Here is a 23661-nt window from a genome sequence, read left to right on the forward strand (position 1 = left end):
CACCAGTTATGTAATTTGCATTGGGTGACGCCCGGTTGATATTTCCCTCTCCCGTCATGCTGTATAACATACGGAGGCGCGTTCACATGGATTAAAATCGAGAGAGACGGGGTGGGAAATCCTGAGAAGGTAAAAGAGAGACGAAGAACTTTACTGAGACCCCAAGTAAATGGATCATGCGCTTATGGGCTTCTTTAGCAACCTATACAAGTGCACTTGCGAGGAACCCACTACGCTCTAAATCATTGTAATGCAGAGATTACACAGAAATACTGAGACCCCGAGGAAATGGATCATCCGCTTATGGGCTTCCTTGGCAACCAATACAAGTGCACTTGCGAGGAACCCACTACGCTTTAAATAACTGTAATTTATCTGAGAAAGTGAAGTGGACCCGAGGAAATGGATCATGCGCTTATGGGCTTCCTTGGCAACCACTACAAGTGCACTTGCGAGGAACCCACTACGCTATAAATCATTGTAATGTTTGAGAAGTAGGGCAGCAGGCACTGGGCCATTTTTCGTCATTCTACGAAGAGCCGTGTTACCTGCTAAACGCCTGTAAGGCATTATGCGCACTTTGTTGATGCTGTGCCTGACGACGATGAAGAATTAAGGCAGAAAAAGAGTGTTCCTTTGTAATGGCCATGTTGGAAGCATTCAACAACCTACTCATTGCGCAATTAGCATTGTGTGACGCCTGGTTACAGAATTCGCGTTGTGCGAAGAGTTGCGCGACGCTTGCTGCTTATTTTAGTCTTCTACCACGCTATATTGCATATGCTAATGTGGTTCCTTCCCGACTGAAGGCCTGTATAGCACCTTTTTGCACAGCAGTTTCAATTAATATTGCAACGGCATGGCTCAGAGGTTGAATACTGGGCTCCACGCCGAGGGCCCTGGTTCGAACCTCGTTCCATCCTGGAATTGTTTTCTTATTTCGTTTTTTTAACACGAAAGTGTTTTATGCCGGGGTCCACCAAGACTTCACTGACGTATTTCCGTCACGGATATGACGTTCTTAAAATGTACACGAACATAATACAAAGAAAAAAACCAGAAGAAGAGGCTCCACAAACATGGAAAATTTGGGAAACGAACCCACGACCTCTCGGTCTGCGACGATAGATCGCCGAGCGTTTAACCCATTGCGCCACAAACGCATTTGCGGAGTGCTACACAGACGCGCCTTATATATCTAACACTCCTTCGTGTACCTGCGCTCTTGCTCTCAACTAATGGGGCGGTGCCGCCGCCTAAGAGCAGAAAAGAGAAGTTCTGCGTTATGACACTAACGCGCACCGACAGTGAACGATTCGGTGGTCGCAGCACTACGACGCCTTGATGCCAGCATTCCAAGGGACGCTGGCATCAAGAAGCACTACCAACGCCACCTAGGTGGCGTTCGCCCTACTCATCACAGCGGAGCGTGGCCTCCGCAATTAGCTCTGAAAATGTTTCTGAAGTTGATCGCGGAGGCTGCAATTGCGACGCGCTATACGCACCGATTTGACTCGGTGACGATTCAGTTACGTGCTTCGTCTTTCGCGTTTTCCCCGTGCTAGCGTGTGCAGCGTAGTGCAGGGACGTACTAGCTTCCACCCTCTCTGCCTTATACACCAACGGTGTTTGTCCGCTGTCTACTGATACGAGTGTAATGGCACCGACTACGAGAACTGCGGCATTAAGCGCCGTCGAAAGACAACGACGTCGGCGAGCTAACGTCGCGCAAGTGAGTTTCGTGCAGCGATGGCGCGGCACACGCAAAATAAGCAGGGAGAGCGGGAGGCCTTCGCGCGTTCAAGGCTCAAGCTGAGAACTCTGCCTCTCGCTTTCCAGAAGTTGACCGCATCGCGACCCAACTGGCTGCCATACACACCCCTTTTGTTTTGTTTCATGGGGTGGTTGCCGAACCAAGACCGAAATGATCGTACCTTCGCCGAAGCGACCCGCCAGCGGGACGCCGCTCGACAATACGACGCAAGATGCCCAGCACACCCACAGGATGGTCCACGACCCGCAAATCATGCACCCTTCGCTGCAGCGGACCGCGAGTTCACCAAACGATTCAGTGACAACCCGTTCGGTTTCGCCTGCACGGTTTGCGAACGCCTGTGGTTCACGTGTGATTTGCGCGATGCTCCGGCGCGTGCAATGAAGTGTCTCCGGACAATGTATCCTTTGCAACTTCCTGGTCGCGAGTCTTTCCAAGACTTCCGCTTATGTGCCAACTGTTGGGGGCGGGAGTGGGGGATGCACTTTCGTGTTCTATACCGATTCCTATATTAGAGGGATCAGCCACATTTTTTTTAATCTTATTTCGAGCGATACTGGTTACGGACACCAGCGGCGGCGGCGGCGGCGGCGGCGGCGCCAAAAACGGCCGGTGAAATAATCCCATAACAGCTTTCGCTGTAAAATTATTTAATGGTTAGTCCGCGTGCACGTTGCTTATCTGGGATAGATCGAGTTCTTTCCAGAGTAATTTTGGCACATTCTATCTAACAACTCATTAGGAACGACAAACGTTGACGCAGTTTTTCCTTGAAGTCGCAAACCAAACTTGATTCGTAGAATCGCCATGAGCAAGTCCAGCTTCATTTTGTTGCGGATATCAGTTTTGGTCACGTTTACACAAGAGAATACGCGCTCGGCATCGGCATTATAAACTGGAAGTGTCAAAATTCTCAGTGCACCCAGCGCCAAGTGCGGAAAAGGGCATTCACCAGAAATGCCCTTGTAAGATGCCGCTGCGTGCCAAAATGTCAAAGATGATGTGTGATCAAGTGCACCGCAAATTTTCTGAAGCTGCCGTATTTCTGACTCCAGCTCGATCGAGGAACATTCGAAAAAATGCGCCGGCAGCTTCAGTATGCTTTCACGGCTCTTCGTGCTGTCTATGTCATGCGGATTGACGGCATGCAGCCTCCGTAGTGCAGAGGAAGCATTTGGAAGCCGCTGCTAGAGTTGTATCGCCATTTGCCGCAAGAGCTGGAAGCAGCGCTCTCTCACGACCCATTGGTATTCTACAGAGACTAGTGAAAGCTCTTCTCTCAAGACGTCACCTAAGTCCGCTACCTCTGGTTGCAGGAATATAGACTTCATCTTCACCAGGTGTAGCGATAGCAGACTCGCTGTTGAGTTGTGCCTCAAAACTGATGGGTGCAAAATTCCTCACAGAACTTCCAAATACAAGTTTTCAAGCTCTTGAAAGACGACCAATGGGTCGGCTGCGTTTGTCTGGAACATTTTGTTCACCCGTCTCACGCTATGTAGGACTGGGGTAAGAAACACAAGGTAAGCATGATTCCTTCTGTCCCCGTACATCTCTCGCGAAATGCGCACGTTGTAGCTACGCTCTTCTGCTTTTTCGAAAAACTGTTTGAGTACCTGATACTGCCCCGAAATTCTTTCGATACAGTCAGCAATAGCAAGCCATCTTGTCTGCGAAAGAGATAAAAGTTTTGGCGGCGGCTCTGCACTTTCATCGTCCACTGACAGACTGGCATAAAGTCTCTTATAAGCACCTTGCCGGCAGCTGCTGTGCGCAAAGAAGCTGTGCGTTTCTCCCACCAAGTGCTCGACAGCAGAGGGAATCGCTTCCATCGATTTGGACGCCACAAGGTCCAGGCTGTGGCCAGCGCATTTTACCAAGACCAATTCATTGTTGTCCTCACGAAGACGACTGAAGAGGGAATTGTGGTTGCCACTCATGGAATTTGCACCATCGGTACAGAGTCCGAGACAGGTCTTTGGCAGGCCGTGCTTGTCCAAAGTCTTCATTACGGTGACGTGAAGTTTTTGCGCCGTTCCGTCAGACAGCTCTACGAGATCAAGCAGCGTGGTTGCAATCTTGTTTTCTGCTGAATTCAGAAATCGCACCACAATGCACAGTTGCTTCGTCGTGGATATATCAGTTGATTCATCTACAATAAGGGAATAGCTGGAGCCTTTCAGTTGTTTGCCCATGCTTTCCGTGAAATATGGGAAAAGGACGTTTGTAATTATAGCCTTTGCCTCTGGCAGGGTCTCCCCACCTGTTGCTAGGATTCTCGGAGGTAGGACCATCACTCCACACGAGATCATTTGGTTCCCGGCCCATATGGACTCCACGATCAGCGGCATCACCAACTCCAACGAATTGGCCCACGCCCGGGCGCGAGGACTTGCCTTCCGCGCGGGACTTCACGGCCCTGGCACGTTGGACCGCTCCGCCCCGCCCGGGCCCGATCCTCTGGATGGGGGTGCGGCTGATCGAGGGTCGCGGGACGTTCTAGCGACATTTAACAACGAAGTCACTTCACATTATCGTTTGAGTCGTAGGGTCTTTCCTCCACCCCATTCGCATCTTACCAGAGGACAAGAAGTCACGCTCAGACTACTACAGACAGGGGTTTACCCTTGCCCAGCTAATGTATCTATTTATATGGATATATCTCCTGACTACCCGGACTGTGGGTGTGTGTGTACATTTGAGCACATGATGTGGGACGGCCCCCACATACCCAAGGAACTCAAGGCGCAAATCATCCCAAGACAAGGGTTTTATTCCGCCATCAAAAGTACGGATCGTCACCGTCAGCTTCGGGCAATCCAAGGGGCCCACGACGCCGCAGGCAGGGACTCCCTGCCTGTTCCAACGTGGGAGCGGCCCGCAGGGGCGCCGGGGTAAGAGCCGGCTCTCCTCCCTCGCTGTACAATAAAGTTATCTATCTATCTATCGTTCTGTGCAGGTCGAAATCCTTGAATTCGGAATGGAGAATCTCGCCAAGCTCATCTACAGACGTCTGCACGGCAATGTACAAGGCAATTCTTAACTCTCGGCGAGCTTTTTCATAGTTTGCTTGACCAGAAGAGGCTAGAAGCTGCAGCAATTCTCCTTGCGTACTTGGGATTACTGCGGACTCGCGATGTTTCTTGGTTTCGGCGTGCTTGAGCAGATCACTTTAGTGGAGTCGAATGTTGCAATTGCAGTATTTGCCGTGGACGGCCGTTCCATTGTCACAAGATGAAGCCCAGCCTGTAACACGTGATAATAAAAATACCTATGAGGCGCGATGCGAAAATAAAGGCCTGAGGTATAGTTTTCATTTACCTTACCCCTCAGTTTCTTGTCCTTTCGCCATTCTTCTCGGAAGGTGCGCTTCGCGTTTGCGTGTTCTCCCATGACAGATGGTGGTCTCCGCACGCTGGAAGTGCAAAGCAGAAGCTCTGCTAGCTACACAAGTGTTTTCGCGCCGGTATCGTGCTTCTCGTGTCCTAGCGATACACCGCGCTACACTGCCCACGTGGCTGCGCCTTAGCGCATGACTTCGGGCGCGCGACGGGGAAAGTACGTTAGATGCGCGTTGTGTTCATCAGATGGCGCGCAGCGTCAGTAGTGAGTGTCTGTAGAGGAATTGATTTCTTGGTTAAATTAAACTGAATTAACTGTTTATTACTAAGTATACATGACTGCGTTGTACGAGGCCCCACGAGCGCGTCTCGTCCCTCGGAAGCGTCTGCTGTTCTCCTGTGACCCCGGGTGGAACTCGAGACGATGTTTACATTGACCGCGCCCTCCGGCGGCACACCAGGGTTGCTCGTGGTTGCCAGACATTGGCAGTGAAACCGAAACCGAAACTGTTCCTACACCACTCCCCCTCCTCGTATAGGAAGAGGCCCGCATATTACACAAGTATGTCGGCGGCAGAAGAAGCATGTCAATTATGTCCCAAATCGCATAGGTTGACGTACAGTTCTTCCGGAACGTGTGGTGCAGGGATGGCTGATTCTCGAATGTGGCTCAGTGGCGGTGTCGTTCAGCGGTTGCTCCATGTGCGCCGGTTTTTAGTCTGTCACGGAGATGACTTCGGATCGTCCACGAATTCAATCGTGAAAGTTTTCGGGCTGCGACGAAGTACTCTGAATGGGCCGTCGTATGGTGGCTGGAGTGGTTTTCTCACCGCGTCACGGCGCGGAAACGTGGGTGCAGTTATCTAGGTCTTTAGACATGTACACATGAGTAGCCTGCTTTGCGCGAGTCGGTGTGGGACGGAGGCTGGTCCATCATTGTTCGCAAGCGTGACACGTACTGTAGAGAATCGGGCAAGAACCTCATTTTGTTTGCTTCTACAAACTGACCAGGGAGGCGAAGGTTGTTCCGTAGAGCAACTCAGCGCTGGTGCACTTCAAGTCACTTTTGAGTGTTGTGCGCATGCCGAGGAGCACAAGTGGGAGCACTTCGGTCCAACGGGAAGGTTCGCCGTACGCAGTTATGGAAGATTTAAGCTGTCGGTGCATTCGCTCCACCATTCCGTTAGCTGCTGGATGATAAGCTGTTGTGCGGATACGATGTGTGCCAAGGATAGCGAGAAGTTCCTTGAAGAGGGAAGACTCAAACTGGCGTCCACGATCAGTTGTGATGATGGATGGTGTTCCGAAGCGTGCAATCCATGTCCGCAGGAATGCCTTAGCAACAGTCTCAGCGGACATATCTCGCATAGGAACGGCTTCTGGCCAGCGAGTGAAGCGGTCGACACATGTAAGAATGTCGCAGCATTCTTGGGAAGGTGGCAAGGGACCACAATGTCAATATGGACTTCTCTGAACCGTGCGTCTGGAGGAAGAAATGTTGACAGTGGAGTGACAGTGTGGCGCTGTATCTTCGATCGTTGACACTGAGTACACGTACGCGACCAATCTCGAACGTCTTTGTTCATATCCCGGCCACAGGTATCGCGTTGTCACAAGTGCTTGCGTTGCACGGATTCCCGGGTGCGACAATGAGTGCAGAGAGTCAAAGACGCACGGCGAAACGATTTTGGTACAAATGGGCGTGGTGTGCCAGTGGACATGTCACATGCGAGTAGTTCTGTGCAGGTTTGCAATGGCACATCTTGAATACCAGATTGAATGAAGAATTTCTTAGCTCTCGGAGCTCATTGTCTTCCCTTTGTGCTAATGCCATTTTGTCAAAATCGACGGAAGTTGAAAGCAAAGTGACACTGCTTATGTGGGAACGCGAGAGTGCGTCAGCTGCGGCGTTCGCAGAGCCAGCGACATGGCGAATATCAGTACAGAATTCCGAAAAAATGCCAGTTGTCGAATTTCTCTCGGTGACAGTCCATCCGATCGAGTGGTGAAGGCGTGAGTCAGTGGCTTGTGGTCAGTGAGAATATAGAATGACCTGCCTTCCAGGAAGTGGCGGAAATATTTCACTGCCAAATAAATAGCGAGTAACTCACGTCCGTATGTGCTGTACCGGGTTTGTGCAGGGGACAGTGTTTTTGAAAAGAATGCGAGAGGCTTCCATTCGTCACCGATGCATTGCTGCAGTATAGCACCCACGCCGTTGCTAGAGGCGTCTACCATGAGGCGAGTTGGTGCGTCTGGCTGCGGGTGAGTTAGGAGAGCTGCCGTCGCGAGGTCAGATTTGATTATGTCGAAGGCGGCACGAGCGTCGTCCGTCCACTCTAGTGGTGCAGTGCCTGGTCCAGGGGTTGAGAGGAGATCATTTAATGGCTTCAGTGTGTGCGCACAAGCTGGTATGAAAGCGTCGATGCAAGTTAACTAGGCCGAGGAATTGCCGAAGTTTTCGCTTGTTTTCAGGCAATGAAAAATTTTCAATAGCTGAACTTTGTCATTCAGGGGTTTTATACCGTCACATGTGAGGCGATGTCCCAAAAGTCAATCTCTGGTACTCCGAAGAGGCACTTATCCGGGTTGATGATGATTCCATATTCGTCCAGACGCGAAAGTAGTTGCCGCAAATGGGTAGCATGTTGTTCGGGCGAAACGCTGGCAACCAGGATGTCGTCGACGTATGCATAGCAGAAATCCAAGCCTCGGGTCACCTCGTCGATGAACCGCTGGAAAGTTTGCGATGCATTACGCAGTCCAAATGGCATTCTGGTGTATTCGAATAAGCCAAAGGGTGTTGTGACTGCTGTTTTTGGGATGTCTGCCTCTTCAACTGGGATCTGATGGTATGCTCTTATGAGGTCAATTTTAGAGAAAATAGTGGCGCCGTGCAGTGTTCCAACAAGTCATGCAAATGAGGAATCGGATAGCGGTCCGGTTGCGTCACTTTGTTGAGGGAACGGTAGTCGCCACATGGACGCCAGTCACCTGGAGTAGATTTTGGACTAAGTGGAGTGGTGATGACCAAGGGCTGGAGGATGGGCGCACAATACCCAGTTCGAGCATATGCTCAAATTCCCGTCGAGCAATGCTCAGCTTCTCAGGCGGCAAGCGGCGAGGACGGGTGTGCACTGGTGGTCCTGTTGTCATAATGTGATGCGTCACGCTGTGCTTGACCGGGCATGTTGTGTTCACAGAAGACGTGATGAAAGGAAAGTCCGTCAACAAGTCTGTGAAGTAGGGGTTGGAATTTGGTACCTCTGGTCGAAGCAGCGTTGATGTCATCATTTCCATGCATGCCGTGATGCCGTGAATGCTTAAGTGTGTTGTGGCATCTCGTAGACGGCAATTCTTCATGTCCACAAGAAGACCGAAGTGGCGAAGAAAGTCAGCTCCGACGATCGCATGCTTCACGTCGGCCACCCAGAATATCCAACGAAAGGTTCGGCGCAGCCCGAAGTCCATCGTTAGGGAGCGCTGGCCGAACGTTGCAATTCGCGTGGCGTCACGGCTTGCAGATTGTATGTTGGTTGGCCTTGCCGATCTGCACGCGTCGCCGGAACCGCACTGACCTCAGCACCTGTGTCCACCAGGAAGCGGGTTTTTGAAACTTTGTCCACCACATAAAATAAACGGGATTCAGGTTGGCCGGATAGCTGAGACAAATTCTTTGGCGTAGTCAACGAGTTATCGGGTTTAGACGCGGGCTGCTTACCAAATGAAAATTGAACTTTTTTGGATTTCTTGATATTACTTGACTGTTGGAGTTGCTCGATACTGTCGGAAGGAGATGATAAGCGGCATGCCGTTGGGCCTGGCGCACCAGCCGCATTTAGTGCGTGGCCGGCACGTTTCCCTGGTGGGCACAAGGTGACACGCACTTGGTTGCATTATCCCCAAAGCGATGATGGTACCAGCAGATGCGTCCAGTATCAGAAGAGCGAGACGATGCGCGATTGCGTGAAGTGGAGCGGGATCGTCTTTCTACCTGGATTTTCAATGCCTCTAGAGACTGTGCAATCCGCTGGACCTCCTGCTTGAGCGACTGTAACTCCGCAGAACAATTTCCAGTCGACGTAACGGGAGAAACTTCACTCGCTTTTACGCCTTCAAAAGCGGAGATCGCCGGTGTCGCTACCTCCAACACCCTGTCAGCGAGAGCGGCGAGGTCATCGAGGGGCAAGTCGCCAGCCGCTGCAAGAACCATGCAAACATTTGCAGGGAGGCGTTGGAGAAACAGTTGGCGGAGGAGGGAGTCGTCCATCTTCGACGCCTTCTCTCCCAGGAGCTGGCGCATGCCACGAAGCAACTGCGATGGTTTGCGGTCCCCCAGGTCTTGGGCTGTTAGGAGCTGTTGCAGACGCTTCTGCTCGGAGAGGGTGGTGCGGCGGATGAGCTCGCGTTTCAACGCGTCGTATGGCTGCTCGGTCGGAGGGGCGAGGATGATATCGCGCACCTCGGCTGCTTCGGTTGGCGTTAGGGCCGCAATAACGTGATGGAATTTTGTTTCCTGAGACACAATTCTTCTTGTAGTAAACTGGGCCTCGACTTGAGCGAACCAAAGAGCAGGGTCTGCAGGCCAGAAACACGGAAGTTTGAGTGCAACTGCTGAGACGGCGGCAGGATATTGCGGGGCTTCGTGGGTTCTCTCCGTCTGGGTAGCGTCGTTGGTCGCCATTGCGCTCACCGTTGATGTTTTTGCAAGGAACTGGTCAGATGTACAGGACTCTTGAGGGTTGAAACACTCGCTGTTCTAACTCCGGGTCACCAATTATGTAGAGGAATTGATTTCTTGGTTAAATTAAACTGAATTAACTGTTTATTACTAAGTATACATGACTGCGTTGTACGAGGCCCCACGAGCGCGTCTCGTCCCTCGGAAGCGTCTGCTGTTCTCCTGTGACCCCGGGTGGAACTCGAGACGATGTTTACATTGACCGCGCCCTCCGGCGGCACACCAGGGTTGCTCGTGGTTGCCAGACATTGGCAGTGAAACCGAAACCGAAACTGTTCCTACATGTCTTTAGCAGTGTCACGAGCGTGTAGCAGCGTGAGCGTGCTAGCCACGCGCGGGTTGCCTACATGCGCGCGACCTCCTCACTCCGTTTTTTCAGCCATGCCGCGCGTAGGGATCTCGTACGCGCGCCAACCCACTTGCCTGAGGGACGCGCGTGCGCGCATGAGCCAAGACGACACCAAAGCTTGGAATCAATGGGTCGTCTTTATGCTTGCTTGCTATTATATATGCAATTCATTTTTAGAAATTGGCTAGTAAATGCGCCAAAATAGAACTTCAAAGTAGCCAGAAAGTAGCCAAGGAGCCAACCTACAATTTTCATCGCCAGACGGGGTAGTAAAGTAGCCACTTTGGCGCAAAGTAGCCACCAACGGCAGCCCTGGAGCGCAGCCCGGCGAAAACAACTTTTGAACGACCCGCTACACTTGCCTAGCAGGAGCCGATTTCGCGTGGATCCTCATGAGCCGTGCTGCGCATGCGCGAGGATCAGTGATGTCACACAGCTGGGTCACCGGAGCTGGCATCTCACGCGCTCTCCGACACCGCCACGCGCGGCTCGCCGCTGCTTGTCTGCGGGTTCAGGAGGAGTGGCGTCGTAGCCGCGGCAGACAAACTGGCGCCGCTGGCGCCGGCGCGTGCGCGGACTCCGCCACCGCTGCGCGCGACTCGCCGCCACCGGTCTGCGCTTTCCAGAGTGCCTTGGCAGATGTATTGACGCCAGCGCGTGCGTAGCTATTCGCCTTCGCTGTGCAGTCGCCGTCTGACACTGCGCTGGGGCCGCTTGATAGCGCCTCTGACTGGCATTTGCAGGTGGGTAAGGAGAGCGCAAATGCTGCTCAACGGCGCAGAAGAAGAGCCAAGAAGGTTATCTCATCGGATCCCGAAGTAGTTGCCTAGCAAATAGCGGTTCAACGTACGAAGAATGAACAGAAGAAGGCTGATAACCCTAGATAATCTGGAAAGCTAAGAATAATCAGCCGAAACTTTTGCTAACGCTACGTATATCCTGGCATAGCCGAGCTAAGCCACTGCAAATTTTTTTATGATAAGTAGTTTGAGTACTAATGATTAATTGTACTCTTGACGCCATTGGGCTCATTTCAAATTGTCCAAGTGGTGGCGCATATCGTGTCCCACATTTACCTTAATTTCTCTATTATTAGAGCACTGATGTTGATAATACTGACGTTGTAGACGTTCTCAAACATTGACCTTTCATTCTGACACAAATTGTTACTTGCCTTTCGTGTCCCCTTAAGAGAGACAGAAAGCCCGGAGATCGCGAAAGCTTGCCCTCCCAAGGCTACCATGCACGCAAGTGCCCAAAATGAGAGCGAGAGACCTGTGGATGCGGCAGACATCTTCTGTTAAGGGCCACTACTAATAGCTCGCTTCAATAACTGTACGGCATTTAATTAGGGCAATATCCATTATTAACTGCCGCTAAAATGTCTGTCACCTTTAGTTAATGACGCTACAGAGGACAGTATGGGAAAATTTGGAACCTGCGAGAGGGAATCGCGATTTTTATTCGTCGCGTCCATACAAGAGCATGTAACGCTGCCAACCAGAGTTACTGTGTATGCTACCTTTAGGTAGCAGAGTTGCGCATCTGTTTTCCAAACGCCGCTAGCAACCATGCATTGCGGAGAAGCTGACGCTCGGGCCAATTTTTGTATTTCTCGACGCCGCCGCTGCAGCTCACTTAATTAACATTAGTCATCGACAGCCATGTTTATCGCCGGCCTTCGACACGCGAGACATGTTTATCGGCGACGCGGTAGGCTTGTCGCCCGCAAAAATGGAGTGCGACTTTACCGCATACCTGTGGTTGCTAGCCGGACCTATGCGCTAATCTGCTGCCTAAAGGTAGCATATACAGTGATTCTACTGGCAACATGCCGAAAGCGTCATCTGTAGTACTGCAGCGAAAACCGCATTTTCCCAGTGACGCTATCGCGCCGCTCTCTCGCGCGGGGGCTGACATGAAGAGCTGTGCACGCTGCTCTGAACCAGAAATGATGTTGGTAAGCGCCTTTGGTTTGCCGGCTGTGCCCGATGTTATTTTTGCATGTGACTCCATCTCCGAACAGGTAGAAAGCGGACACCGTTTGTAGTGAAAGAGTCGCCGCGTGTTATCAGCCTAAACGCGCCATTCTTTGACGTCGAGATGCTGCACACTCCTACGTCGAGTGCATATTCCTTTAAGCAAGGGCACTTTTGAACGTTGGCACTCGTGCAAAGCAGGTCTGCATGTCTACGACTAGGCCTCACAAGCTGTTGGGTAGACTGCGTCAGATCTCCCAAACGCCGCAAGGTGCCGCCCCGCAGAGCAATGTCGGCCTCATTTGTCGGGAAGACGACAAGTGAGGCTGTAAAGGGCGATCTCGAATGGGCGGTTTTGAGGCGAGGCAAGCTCAGATCAAAATAACGTTCGAAGAGAGGCTATGGAATATGAAGGACAGTAGATGGGCAGAGAAGGTGTTCCGTTATTTGTATAGGAAGAGCGTTGACACAGAGTGGAGAAAAAGAACTAGGAGGCTTACCAGTAAATACACCGCTGATAGTGCAAGCAATATGTCAACAAAGAGCGTTAAGCGAAAAGTCAGAGAGGCGGAGAGGATTTACTGGACGGCAGCTATGCATGGAGGAAAAACCGGCTCTGAGTAACTACCTGAAGGGCATAAATGGAATAAGGAGGGAGGCATTTTACGATAATTCAAGAGGAAGCGCTTTACTGTTTGAAGCGAGATCGGGTTGCCTTAGAGCGCGTAGTTATACATGTTGTGGGGAAGATAAGGAAACGGCGGAGCATGTTCTGATTGAATGTGGAGATATCCACCCAGGTGTACGTTTGGGCACGAGCCTACATGAAGCCTTGGGTTTTAGGGACAACAATGGAAAGCTAAACACACCCGCGATTGAAATAAGTAAGAGACGGTGAGAGTATTTGGGGCAGAAAATTAGAAAGGAATGACAAAAATAAATATTCGAAAAAATAAGGACATTCTGCCGTAAAGGGCAGAGAACTGTGCTGAGAATTTACGTTTTTTTTTTTCCTGTAGCAAGACAGATTTAATTGAAGTAGAGACATTGGGCAAACATTAAAAAGAAAGAGAGAAAGAGGAACAGTTTTTTTTTCTCGAGCCTGTTGGCACACTTGTCGTCGCCCCGTTATAAAGGGGACACTCATAGCATCCATTCATTCATCTATCGGCTGCTCGCGCGCTTTGTGCACAAATGGACAGCGCTGTACTCTTATGACACTGCAAGCGTTGCTCGCCCTCGCACGAATGCGCCAACGGATGCTGCCTATGATTTTGCACATGAACACGTCGTAGCATGCACTTCGTTTTGGTAAAACCAACACAAATGCTCATAACATGACTGGCGACGTTGCATCGGACCATAATCTACTGCCAGTGCAGTCGACGTGCCTGGTAACTGCGATGTGCACCCACAACTACTCATTTTACGCAAGGACTTCGATCCACGTTGTAACACTTTGCTCAGAGCCGAAAATGAGGCATCAGCAGCTACTGGCTGACTGCTTCGCAGGAAAACGCATTCCCAGAATTCTTTTATCTGCCAGAATTTCTTTCATCAACGTTTTACTCGCGCAATGCCAACGGCTCATCTATTTATTCGGAGAAGAAGAAGAAGAACTGGAAGATTTTCTTCATGTCGTAGCTGCTGTAGCAGCTAAAAGGATTTCCGGGTGAATGAGGGCCTCTTCGATGTCATCGAGCATCAGGTGTCGCCGGACCATCCGCCAGCAGTCTTCGTTGAGGTCGTCTAGCTGCATGCGTCCGTCGTCACGTGGATGGCACTCGACTCGCTCCTTGACGACGCCCGTGATGCGCATGTACTCGTCCAAGCTGGCTGTCCTGTTCAGGTGGCGATGCGCCATACCTCCTATTTCAGCCACGTTGACCTCTACAAGCTCCGCAAGATCTTCCAGCAGCTCAGCATGGCGCTTGCAGATGCGCTCCAAGGCTGCGGCGCTGTACCTGTTGGAGTGAAAGAAAGGAATCTGGAATTCACCTGCCGTGACCACCGTGTAACTTGTTTACCACATATTCGTGAAGATAAATTGTTCTATATTTCAATTGAACCTGTGTACGTGTGCGTTGAATGGCGCCAGGATTTTTGCTCTCCGTGAACAGCTAAACGACATTTTGTTATACGCGGCACTTACATGGAGTTACCACTTTCACAAGCAGAGGCCCGTCCTCACTCTTCGAAGCTGCAGGCTGGTACACCCTATCAAAGTCCCTCAATACCATTATTGAGGGACAATTACTATTATTGTGGTAGCAATCATGTGGGCATTTCAGGCGCATTTTTGGCGTCGCCGTCAGGTTGTATGTAATAGAAAGTAAAATGTTCCCGCTAACACTGTTTAGACGCATGGAGCGTACCTGTGCACGTCAGTAGCCTTCGGGAACGCAGCCGCAGCCGCCAGGAGGCCGAGTTTCTGCGCGTTGCCTCGTAGATGTCGAACAGCTTCCTCGATACGTCCTGCCCTTCTTGGTCCAGACGGCCGTAGAGGACGACGCGGAGAAGTGTGTGGTTGCCCATGATGCCGACGGATAAGCGGTTGACGAAAGCGTTCAGGGTCATCATGCCGCAGACTCCGAAGGTGAGCTTCCTGGTGTTCGTGTTCTCACTCACTGCTTCCACTATGCTCTCCGCGTCCCTGTCGCTCATGTCGCTTAGGCAGATGTTAAGATCCTTTATGCTGTTGTTCCTCGACAGAGGACTGCACGATGAGCGTCCACCACGCGTCCGATACGTCCGATACGACAGCGAATCCAGTGCTCACTTCGAGCTTCCGCAGCACCGACGTAGACTGCACGTACTCTGCCAGAGCCGAGGACACGGCTAGATTACCTCTCGGAATATCTAGGGTCAGACAAGTCACGTGACTGCAATCCAGCAGCTGACGCAGTGCAGTGGCTTTCACGTCTTCGCGCACGCCTAAGCCGAAGTATAGTCCTGAAAACATCTTGCAGTTCAAGAGGTCTGCGTTGTCCTTGACGAAGTAGAGCCCGCATGACACCTTTTCGTGCACACCGCTGTCTTCTAGCGCGCGGCACACGTGCGTAAAATGGCCACAATTATTCCCGTCAGAGAGTATATTAACCTTCTTCAAATGTTGCTTCGAATCAAGTATGTGGTGAAGCGAATCCACTGCTGTAGATTCCATATTTGGTAAGGAATCGACAGCTCTTCGAGTGCCACGTTTTCTTTAAGCGCCTGGAGCCAGGTGTCATAAGTGACGTGATGACCTGGGGAAATTTCTTCGCGGATGTAAAGTATGGCAAAGCTTTGACGACAGTGTTCTCGCCGAGGATCCTGGCAACAAGCTGTATACTCTCTGCGTTGCCCGTAAATGCAGAGATGCCTACCTTGGATATTCTTCTGTTGTACAAGATGCCTTCAAGCACTGCAATTTCGGACTTTACGCTGTCATCCGTGAACCTGAAGGAAGTCAACGAAGGAGAGGACATCAAGTACTGGGCAAGTTCTTCACGGCAAGTTTCGGGAAGCACCCGTCTCCCGAGTGATAGGTCCTTCAAAATTCCACTTTCCGTGAGACACGTGAGCAAGTGCTTGGTCGCCTGCTCTTCCATGCTTATGCCTGAGAGGCTGAGGCCGACCAGAAGGGCGATGCACGCACAAGCGCTGAGAGTGCAGTCGGAAACTCGGCGCAGGAGTCGCTATAAGACGCGCAGTTCATTTCATTAAGCGAGCACTGCAGTTCCTCGAGGCTGGTTAAAGACGGTATGGCGGCGCATATACCTTCAGGCATTGGGAAACCACAACACAGCCTCAGTTTCTTCAAACACGAGTGCGGTAATGCGTCGCAAAGAGGCGACGAGTACTTGTCGAAATGAGAGCGCCTGAGGTCAAGAGATGCCACGCATTTATGGTGCTTCAACAAGCAATGCATAAAGCCTGCGCTCTGCCGCATCTGGTAATCCTGCGGTTCCGGCAGTGACAGGCACTCATTGTCGACGCTGACCAGAGCAAGCTTTCCGCGCGCTCCCGGTATTTCTTGGAGTTGCATCCTCGCTGCAAATAGCAGCTCGTTGCAAGCTGTGAGCTGTCGGACGATGTGGCAAGGCCTTTCGTGTGTCCCCGAGCATCGACTGCTGTGGTCACCGACGGCGGCCCTGAAGCAGACGGTTGCAACTTCTAGGTACGCCGACTGGTTAGCGTAAGACATAGGTGCTCCTTCAATTTGTGGCATGTCAGCGTTGTCATCCATTGTTTTTTCTTCCTGCGAAAGTGCCACTACTCTAGATTTCAATCGCGAATAACCTAATTAAGCATAAATAATAAATACCGACCAGGTACCTCTTCATTTGCATAAGTAATTGAGTTCAATCTTGTCAAGGAATATGAATTTTGACGTCAGTCGATCTAGGATCAAAGGCAATGCTTCCGCGGTGTCACAAACGAGCGCTTAAACCGCATTCGAAATAGTGTAAATCACGGCGCGGATTGGGCGCGCGCCGGGCCAGGCATGCTGGAGCAACATGGCAAAAACAGCCAATCGGAGGCCTCAAAGCGAACTTTAAACATTTGTTTTTTTGTAAGCGTGTTTCTCAATGGAGGGCCTAGCTGAAGCTGGACATTTGAAGACGGATACATGCTGTTCCGAAGAGCCCAAAATGCGGCGCCCGGTTGCACCCAACGTTACTAGGTTAGGTTGGTTGCGCCATTTCGGAGCTATAATGTTTTTATAATGTAATTTAGAATATGCTTAGGAATCCTCTGCAACATTTTTTTGTAATTTCGCTTCGAAGCAAAGGGTGCGAAGGGTTCCCCATTAGGAGGGCATGGGGGCAAAGTACCATGGCATGCCACTACACCCCCCCCCCCTTCGTTTGTTGGGTCCAGTGTTGCGGAATGGGCGCCTCCATTCCGATTCCATTCCGGGGAATTAGAACATGCCGCAATTCCATTCCGTCCAATTCCTCGGAATGAAAACTTAGCACATTCCCACTCCGGGAATAGCCGGGCAGCTCATTTCCATTGCTGCAGTTCATCAACGTAGGAAATGCATCTTGATAGTTTTATCGCGTTAAGAATGAACGCCCCATAAAGCTGATGTCATCAGATGCATTACGAACTGCAAAAGTACGCAAAACACGTTACCAACGTCGAGGAATAGTAGCTTTGGTGACATATCTCGTGCAGTACAACCACCCTACTAATTCCGATAGGGGCAATTCTCCCGCTACCTATAGTATTTGCATGGTCAGCATGTTTGAAACGAATGGTGATGTTGTATAATTGTTTAAGCTTAAATGTGTTAATACTAAAATGACAACATAGCGTATTTTTATGCTGACAAAAGCTGTATTCAAGAAGACTAAGCAGTTTTGCCAGGGGTCTGGAGCTGTCGTGAATATGGAGAAAACCACGATTTGGTTAGTAGGGAACAAAGCCCTCAGATCTGCTGGTATTAGTTGGAACTCTACCGCTCGGGCACCCGGTGCCTTCGCATCGAATACGGAACACAGGGCCGCACTGCTGGTCAGCACTCACGCCTCTCAAGCGCGCCCTCACAAGCATGGATGGATGAGGGGAACTTTCTGTGTTCGCCTGTGCGCAGGTATGCAGTGTCTTCCTTCAAGAAAGCAGAAAACTGGGCGAGTTGGTAGGTATTCATCCTTCACTTACTACACAGGATAGCGCGCACTTACTGTGAAGATGAATGTCTTCCTTGTCGCAAAGGTTATTTCGTGTGTCAGGTACTAAACTGCTCGTGAGATAAAGATCAGGCTTTGCATACAGTATTCGCAACTATCGTGTGGTGGTCTTAATTTGAACCAACGCGCCGTGATAATTGATCCCACCCGGAACAGTGGAAGTGCGGGCTGACCAGCTCCCAGCTCGAGACTCAGGAACGCCGGATCTTCCGGGCTTGAGCAGCAGCGGTCGCTCGCAGCTTTCTGAACTTAGAAGAGGCCCCCCACCTTCATTGTATTTTATCGGCTCAAACAAATGTTTCTACAACCCACAACACGTCCGGGAAATGGTCACTAGTTCTATGGCATCATTACGTCTATAAAAAGGCTTAGGTGTCCTCGTGATATCTAAATGCTGCAATAAAGGTCACAAGGCTTAAGGGGGGGGGGTATGCTGCTGCCGTAGTCCCGCACGACGAATACCAACGGCATATAACCGCGTTTACCCGAAGAACAGAGACAAACTTCGGAGCAACACAGTCGATATACGAACATAATTGTACTAAGCGCGTTTCTTATAAATGTACCGTGCTTGTAATCAGCCAAGCCATACTTAAAATACCGCTTTACTGTTAAATTCGAGGCTCTGACTTACTAATGCTTTAAAACGGCGCATAGACAAAAACGTACTCTATTTTCGGAAAAAGACGTAATTCCATTCCCATTCCATCCGGGCACAAGGCGCTTAATTCCATTCCCATTCCATTCCTCCAAGCGTTGTCCCCATTCCATTTCGGGGTTGCAAAAATGTGGCATGATTCCAGAGTCATTCCAATTCCGGAGTGGCAACTCCGCAACACTGGTCGAGACACCACAAAGGCCGACTAACAACGTATGAGTTGTTAGTCGCCCTTTGTGGTGTCGCGACTTCTCTCTGTGTCCGACTAGCTCAGCTCTCTATCACTGGAAGTTTGTACTGCCTTAACAGAGAGTATATTTTTTTGTGTTATGAACTCTTGGCTCTGACTCGGTCTGTGGACCACAACCGCTCGCTGGCTCGCTAACAGGAGCTTCTCGATTGTCCGTGCTTTCGTAGTGCGTTGGGGTGGGCGGGGATACGTTGCCTCACTCTTGGAATCTGTTCGGCGATGCCTCCCATTGAAGGGGTTGTAACACACGCTTATGCAGAAACTTCATCGCCTTTATCAACATCATAATTTTGGTATCAGTTCGTTTAACTGCGTTTTAAATTACTAACCGACTTCGCTATCCATACGTGACCACGTCGAATAATTGATTTCAGGCTCAAAGGTTACGTATCGTCATAGCGCTGCCACACGTCCTCCTTTAAACCACCTCCTCCCACGGTGATGAGTGAGAGACTCGTGGCCAAGAAGCACATGAGCGGAACTCTAAACGTCATAGCGTGGGTCCTACTTAGGTGGGCAACTATGAACATATAAAATGCATTGTGTGCTTAGAATGTGTGCTTTATTTAGCCAGCACAACATAAGAACTCGGATCTCGTAAGACGGCTGGTATATGCCGGCCCTCCACCTCTCATGTGAGTTCACGCTGATTGTGAGGTCTATCACCCAACACCGCGTTCAACTCTCAATCAAGTCTGTCCTCGCAATGCGTCGAGTAGCCAGAAAGGGAGCTTTCAGGGATTCAGCCCCCGAGATTGTCACATATAAATGTATGTATGTATGTATGTATGTATGTATGTATGTATGTATGTATGTATGTATGTATGTATGTGTGCATGTATTTGTGTGTGTGTGGCGCGCGTTGTACGTACCTACGTATGTACAGTCACCCGAATATTTAACTATCGTGCGCGCGAGCGGCAATTTTTTCTGCATATCTTCGCCATATGGCTGAATTAAGTTCCAGAAAGGGTGCGGGCAAGTGCATACGCACAAAGCACATGCCCACAAAACAATTTTAGCTACTTCGTTCAATCAGATGGCGCTGACACACGAAAATGTTGCCGCAGGGCACGAAAGTGAAAGGTTTGGCCGGCTGTACGTACGTACGTATGTATTTGCCAGGGGCGTAGCCAGAAATTTCAGGGTGTGGAAGGGGGGGGGGGGGGTCAACCATATGATGTATGTTCGTGGGTGTGTCTGTATGTGAGCGTGTAATATCACATGCAAAATTGAAAAATGTCGGGGAGGGATTGAAACCCTTTTTCTACGCCCCTGGTATGTACGTATGTATGTATATAGGTAAGTAGGTAGGTTGGTATGCACACATACAAACACACCGATCATAAAGGGGGTCGACACCCCCACCCTCGAAATAAATTTTCGGCTGCGCAACTGCTTGCAATGCGTTAATGCGCATCCAGTAAATATCTTAAAGTTACCCTGAGGCCTCTGAAAACTTTCAGTAAATCCTGCAGTCAGTCGCCCAAAATGTCACACGAAGTAACCACGGCTCTTATCTATACAATGGCCCAAGCAATGTTCCGCGCATCGTGCTAGGTTGGGTCACGTCTTTATATTTTTAATTAGATGCGAAGGATCTTATGGCGGAGTTCAATCCGGTGGTGGTGATGTGCGGCGTGACCACCCTTACTGCGCATGCGCATACCTCTCCACTCACCCCTCCCCTCCCCCTCTTCACCTGCCCTTTCCCCTCTGCCCTTTCCCTCTCCCCTCCCCCTTTTCCTTCTTCCTCTGAAACGCGGGCTAGACATGCCGAAATTCTCTCCTGCGCAACGCCGCGATGAGCACCTGCGCATGCGCGTCCCCTCCACCTTTCTCTCCTCTCCTACGCTGCCCCCTCTCGCACGCCTGCCGACTGCGTTACCCCGCTCGCCCTGTGAGAATTAACGGCCAGGCTAGAGGTATAGTGTACTAGAATATGGGGTAGTGTGTTCAGACGCCCTCTCTCGCCACGCATCGCGTGAAGCGGCGCGCGTGGACAAAAAGCCGATCCGCGTGGCGGCGCTGCCGTAGCATGGGCTGGCAGGATTGTCTGTGTAGCTCTTCCGCTCCGCATTCTCGGGTGCCTTGCAGTGACCTGTTGCTTGTGTGTCGCGCTCGCTTAGCGGAAGTTTTTCTGGCGATTGCTTTGCTGACCTTGCGACAGTGAGGCAATGCCGAGCCGTCGGTGGCAACGACACTGATTTGCACCTGGGTGCGAAACAGGTTATCATTGGAAAAAAGGTGAGCAGCCAACGCTTTTCGCTGTTCCAAAAGACGGAGCACGAAGAAAACTTTGGGAGCGGAATTTACATCGTAAGGACAGGACCCTGGACGAAAGCTGCTCTCTATGTGAGCTGCACTTCGAGCCGTTATGTGTGATCAGACTACGTGCGCGTTATAAACGGCGAAGAGAAGTTCGCGTACCCGTGGGAGACCAGAGTGACGCCGGACGCCGTGGCGACGTTACTGCCCAATGCCCCAAGCTACTTGTCAAAGACAAAGAAAGCGTCGCATCCAAGACTTCCGAGAAGCGGAAGAACTCTGCGGTGATTCTACAATCTCAAGAAAACGCAGCGTCCTGTGCTGACGGTGAGGCCACTGATTCAGCCCGTCGGCTCCACGCGAGAAGTCAGAGTTGACGATTTGGACAATGCTGTTGAAGCAGGAAAATGGATTGGTGGAGCGCATACTCCAGAGGATTCCATCTGATCACAAAGAATACGTGGAGCAGAAGAGTGATGATCGGCTCATATAAATATGTCGGTTATGTGGCACTAAAGTTCCTAAGGCGAAATTTGAGGCAGTGAAGAAGCTAGAGGGCATATTTACCACTTTTTCAGCAAGCAAGAGCTGTGCAGCAACAGCGTTGTTGCTGTGATGCTGCTCGCAAAAAGCACTTGACTGTACCCTATAGGCTGCAGCCAACATGCAGACCTCCTGATCGCAGCAGTGGTAAAGTTTTATGTGCTGACACGACTTCCTTTTTTCGTGGAGGGGTATCAACCAGTCTCGAGAGGTGAAACGAAAAAAAAAAGTGCATGCGAAAATCAGTCGATGTTCAAAGGGCCACCGTGATCAAGTGGTCATGAACTGATAACTCTTCGGAATGGCAACTAATTTGATCAGTGCTTCTGCTCACTGCAGTGTGCGCGCACGTAAATAAAGAGTTTCTTCCTACAGTCCGGCAGTGGTGCCAAGTGATGTTTCCTTTTGACTGTACAATGCAATCCGGCCACGGCGGCAGTATTTCGGCGGGCGCGTAATGCAAAAACACCCGTGCATCTGTAGATTTAGGTGCAGGTTAAAAGACCCAAGGAGGTAAAAATAATTTACAAGTCTTCCACTACGGCGTGCTTGCAGTCTAATGGTAGTTTTGTTACCTAAGCCACATAATTACGATTGCATGAGGCAACTATCACCAACAACGGTGCCGCGCGTAACGAAAGAGTCGAAGCTGTCGCAGGGTGCAGGCTACGACTCGTTATAGTGATATTTTAACAAAAAACCTTGGGGTTCATAGATGCTCATCGATACATCGAGCTCCTAATTTTTTATTCGTCATCGACCGAGCTTTAAAGAAATTGCAGGGAGTTTTGTTTCCCAGTTATGACTGCTTCGCTGTCGTATGCGTTTTTTTCATTCGGACCGCGTGTTTCAGCTTTATTGCATTTCGTTTTGAATGCATGTACGACCACACCCATTCAGAATGCTTGTCGCTGACGTGTCAGCAATTAAGCACATAAGGTTATTAAGCGCGACGTATCAAAGCACGGAAGCGCATCAAAAGCAATGGCTGGCAATGCGCGATGTGACAGCCCATGCTCAGGTGCGCCATCTCGGCTGTCAATACCAACTGCGGCAGCCATGGCCCCTCCCTCAACCACTACCCATATTCTAGTACACTATACTGAGAGGGAAGACAAGACGCACGTAGCGTTCCTTTCGCGTTCCACGAAGCGAGGTCGGTAGCACGCCCAAAGAACGCCAACGGAACGCGATCGTGCAAGTGCTCCGGCTTCGCATCGCCTCATGGTCCCCTTTAGCGGGAAATGGTGTAATTTTTGCGATAGCAAATTATACGGAAAAACTCGAACGGTCTTTGCCGTCGCCGTCATTTTCCGTAGAAAGTCCAAATTGATAACATCACCCCGGCATCGTACGTTCTACCCGCAAGTAAAAGCTCGTGAGCGCTGGCGACGAGCGCGGCTGACGCGGAGATGAAACGAGGTGGCCGTCTCTGTCGCATAGAGGGCGATTGCAATAAGATCACCGCGCGTAGGAGGCCGGCCGTCGATTGCTCATCAAGCGGAGAGGAAACATTCGGGCCGTCTTTCGTAGGAGCATAAAGGGATGCCAGGGGAGAGGAGGGAAGGGAGGGGCTGCGTCGCTCGAAGAGCGCGGTCGCTGGCGCACACGCGATCTCGACAGGCATCAGAAGACGGGCTAAACTTGATGTGCTCTCAACGCGATGATGATGAGGATGATATCTGGCGTTTAACGTCCATAAACCACGATATGATTATGAGAGACGCCGTAGTGGAGGGCTCCGGAAATTTCGACCACCTAGGGTTCTTTAACGTGCACTTAAATCTAAGTACACGGCTCAATCATTTTCGCCTCCATCGAAAATGCAGCCGCCGCGGCGGGATTCAATTCCGCGGACCTTCGGGTCAGACAGTCGAGCGCCTAACCCTAGAACAACTGGCGTGCCGCTCTCAACGTTACTTCGACGTCGTGGTGTCTAATTTCGTACAAAACGTAATAAAATCTGACCCGAAAGATACGGACGAGTGACACCGCTATGAGAGTCACTTGAAGGAAAACCTCAAAGGCTGAATGCCGTAGGCCCATGTGACGAATACTGGGTGTCGTATGATAGCTGGGC

This window comes from Rhipicephalus sanguineus, chromosome 2 (genome assembly GCF_013339695.2).
Source record: "Rhipicephalus sanguineus isolate Rsan-2018 chromosome 2, BIME_Rsan_1.4, whole genome shotgun sequence".
In the NCBI taxonomy this organism is placed as follows: Eukaryota; Metazoa; Arthropoda; class Arachnida; order Ixodida; family Ixodidae; genus Rhipicephalus; species Rhipicephalus sanguineus.